This window comes from Sciurus vulgaris, assembly GCF_902686455.1.
Source record: "Sciurus vulgaris genome assembly, chromosome: 6".
Classification (NCBI taxonomy): Eukaryota; Metazoa; Chordata; class Mammalia; order Rodentia; family Sciuridae; genus Sciurus; species Sciurus vulgaris.
Window position 1 is genome coordinate 143,400,151 of NC_136466.1, and position 4,421 is coordinate 143,404,571.

Genomic DNA, 4,421 nt, shown 5'->3' on the forward strand with positions numbered 1-4,421 from the left:
CCAAAGAAAGGTGCCCCTAGCCCGCTACTGGTTCCAGGACTTGGAGCTGGCTCTGTGTGGAAAGGCTCTCACTGGGTGGTCTGCTCCGAGAAGCTAGCCTGGAAAGGCGCTTCCCGCCAGAGGGAGACAGGCTGCTTGGGGAAGTCCCTGGCTGCCCTGTCCTTGTCCCTGAAGCAACCTGCAGGCAGGAACTCGCCGCGCTGGCTCAGGGACATGGAGCTTGGTTCTGTGCAGAAAGGCTCTCCCTGGGGGGTCTGCTCCGAGAAGCTGGAGAATCTGGCCCTGTGGGAGGAGCCCACCACCGGAGTGTGCAGGGCTGCCTGGGGAAGACTCTAGCTGCCCTGCCCTACTCTAATAAGCCGCCCAAATCTGGGCCTGCCACCCGGGCAGAGCTTCACCGGGTGGGGAAGACTCACCCCATGGCTCTATTTTAGTCCGAGTCTCTCAATGCCTCCCCTTCTTGAATCCTGGGTTCTGGAGGGACTGGAGATGCAGTCACCCTCTAGTCCGCCATCTTGGATCTCATTATTTTATTATTTCTATTATTTATGTGGTTTCCTGATTTTCTTCTCCTCTTACATTTAATAATTTGCATTTTAAAAAATAATTTGCATTGCTTATTTCCTTGGGATTATTTTACTATGCTTTATGATATCATTTTTTTTTTTTTTCATTATCTTACCTTCCCTACCCCACAAACAAATAAATCCAGTATTCTGACATGGCTCTTCTCTAATTTTTCTGTTATTGTTTAAGATTATTTTCAATATTTTTGCTTATATATTCTCTTTGTTTTGCATCAATTTTTCAAGGCTATATGAATGTTTGGGGAAAGTTATTTCTGAGCTTTTGCTCCACCAGCTCTGTAGATACGAAACCCAGGCTGAGTGCAGGAAGTTTGTTCTTGCTGGCTATACTTGGGGTTCTTGGATGACCTGCTGAAGCTGTAAATGTGTGTGGTCATGCACTGGGAATAAATGCCTCCTGTTACAGATCTGTTCGCCCAGGTGGTCACGGATCTTTGGGGGATAAATTGATGCTTACTTCGGATTGTTTATCACTTACCTCCTGGTGAGTGGCCTGGTGACACAAAGGTGTCCTTCTCAGGAGCCTTCCTTTGCAGTGATAGTAGTCTGAAGGAGCATCACAGCCTGAGATAGCCATCCTGCTTGAACTGGATATTTTCATGCCAACTTTTCTCCAAAATACTCTCAAATAATCTTTGCAGATTGAACACCACTGTGCTCCCAAGATATGAGTAGAGATCCTGAAGGATCACTTAATCCAATATTAAACCCAGAAGCACTCTTTCAAGAGAGTTTACACAGCTGTTTAATAGAACACATTGGCCTCAGACAATTGTTTAACATGAGACTGCTTTATAAATTAAGCACCAGAGAATGTTTGGAAAAGTAAAATAAGTTCCCAACACAGCTCACATCTCAAGACTAACACTTTACTGTTGCAGAATCAGTTTCTCAGGAATTGGACTGTTGTAACAGAGGACATTTGAGAATAACCTCAGGGGCTATCGAGAGGTGGCCAGAGTGGTAATACTGGAGCCAGAGAATACTCGAGATCACAGGGACAGAGTCAGCGTCACCACAGACATAGAGAAAAACATAGCAACAAAAATACAATGAACAGTGACAGAAAGAGTTAATTAAGCATCCTGGAATCCAGAACAAAGCCTTTTAGCAACTGAATGGATGAAACATGCCATTAATCTAGGTCTGATTGGGTTAAGGTTGGGGTAACCTTAGTGTCTGCAGGGAAAAGGGACGTCAAGGTCAAGGTCAAGAGCAATACTCTACTTGCCCCAGACTCCTCATTCTTAGCAGAACTTTGATTTCTCTAGAACTGTGTTGTCCATAGGCCACTAAACTTTTATGACTAAATATAAATCCATTAAGACTAAAAACAGTTTACAATTTAGTTCCTTAGTCTCACTAGCCACATTTTAAAGATTATATAGCCACAGGTGTTTAGTGGTTATTTTTGTGTGTACAGCACACAATGAAGATTACCACAATATAACATGTATTCTTTCCATTTTTCTTTTATTTTTAAATTATTGATGATTTCCACAAAATGTAAGTGCATACACAAAATGTTCTTTTCAAAGTTATTATTTATAAGAAATATTATAGCATTAAACAATGCTATAACACTTGTTGGCTATTCAAAGACATCCCTGTGGACTTTTTTGATTGTGCGTCACACAAAGATAAGGTATTTATATTATAGATGGGGGAAAATAGTACATGTGTTCAGTAAGCAGATAACAGAAAAGGTGGTTTTTCTGTGTAAATCATGAAATTGGGACAAATTTTTGGTCCATAAATAAAAGTGAAGGATAGCCTCTCATTTGTACAAAAGGTCAGTAAGGACCAAAACTGTACATATAATAGACTTTTTGACTAGGTAGATGATACACAGATTTTGAGTCCCTGTCCAGAGGATGAAATCTAATAATAGCAACAGCATAAAATAATTTTACCCTGAAGAGTGACATGATGGTATAAGGGCAAAGAAAGCCTGTGAACAAGGACTTCATGCCCTGCACTGCTAATCAAGGGCTTAAGTTGTGTGGGATGGGGATGGGGAGTTATCAGCACCATCTAGGATAGAACAGTTTTGGTCCAATCCAGTCAGACATGAGAAAAGCTCATGAGCTCTCCATTCAGCCAGAGGTAACACATTCTCATGCCTATTGACTCTGTTCATCATTGAGGTGTGTCTGATTGCCATTATCATCAACAGTTCTGAAACACACAATGACTAATCGGTCATCATTAGACAACAGTGCATCCTATTGATTTTGATGTGATTTGAAGCTTAATCAATAGAGTCCATGAAATGGCAAAATGCAATTTGGAATCAAAAAGAAGTGGACAATAATCTGGACTCTTTCTCATTTTAAACATGAGGAGATGGCTTCACATGAACATCTGTCAATTCCCATATTTATGAAATGGTATTTATTACACCAAGTTAAATTTCTTCCACAAGGCTAGGAAGGATTATTTTGTCCATTTGTGTAAAAGCTCTAGAACAATTTTTAGCATACAAGAGAAAAAATGGTGAGCATTTTATTGCCCTTTCTCATTCTTAAAATTATAAAGAAGACTTTGATGCCCTTCAGAAAGAGCCAGAAAAGAAAATAAAAGAAGAGATGTTCAGATAGAACAATAAAAAGTAAGTAGTTGGTATGCATTGAAGTTTTACAGGTAAGAGGCCCATGCTAAATGATTTGCAATTTGTTATAACAAGAAGTTTGGCATCATATTCTATTCAGCTCCTTACTCCCCAGCTGAGCTCCCCACCCTCATTAGTCCAAGGGCCCCTCTCTCAGGAGGAATTCAGTCACTTTGAGAATGCTAGTGTACAAAAGAAAGTTTAAATATTTCCATCTGCAATAGAGTTTTCATAATCCTGTCCATAGCCATTTCTTAATGTTTCCCCCAATCTTTCCCTAATCTTTTAAAGGAATATTAAATGAATGTAGTGAAGATTATCATGGCAAACTGAGAGGAAGAGAGAAAATGGATGTATGTCCAGGGACAACTGGCTATGTTGAATGCAGCATCAAGGGTCAGTTCAGAATGCTGAAAGGGGGAAGTTTACATTTCCAAAGACACATTATTTTTTTATTTTATTTTTTATTTTTTTGGCAGAGGTGTGGGTACTGGGAATTGAACTCAGGGACTCTCAACCACTGAGCCACATCCCCAGCCCTATTTTGTATTTTATTTAGAGCCAGGGTCGCACAGAGTTGCTTAGTTCCTAGCTTTTGCTGAGGCTGGCTTTGAACTCGTGATCCTCTTGCCTCAGTCTCCCAAACTGCTGGGATTATCAACATGCACCTCCTCACCCAGCCTCCAATGACATACATCATTAATGAGATGATTCTGTTGTGAGATGGCTCTGAACATTCCATGTTTCTCTGACATACTGATGTGACCTAAGTTCATAATATATCTCAAGAATGATAATTTCTCTTTATTTATAGAGGAAAAGGAAAGTTAAGGATGCTAAATATCACTGAGCATATCAGACAGAGTTTCTGGGATAAAAGTGGCCTGGAACTGTAAGAATTAAATTGAGAGGAAGCAAAGGATGGTTAGTTGATTATCAAAAAAAAAAAAAAAAAAAAGAAAAAAAGAAAAGAAATGGGTAGATAGCATTTCCCCATCAAATGGTTGCTAACCCCTCCAGGGGAGGGGAAGGACCAATCACCCATCGGACAGCTCTTTTTCTGCCTTGTGGTCTTTTCCTGTCTTTTAGTGATATAGGGACTGAGTGCCTCCCTGTAGGCTCTCAGCTGTGGCCAGAAACCTTGTGCTCACCTGGATTCACACCACCTCACCCACTGGCCCCAAGTGTCTTACCATGTAAAAGAAAAAGAATGTCACAACCAT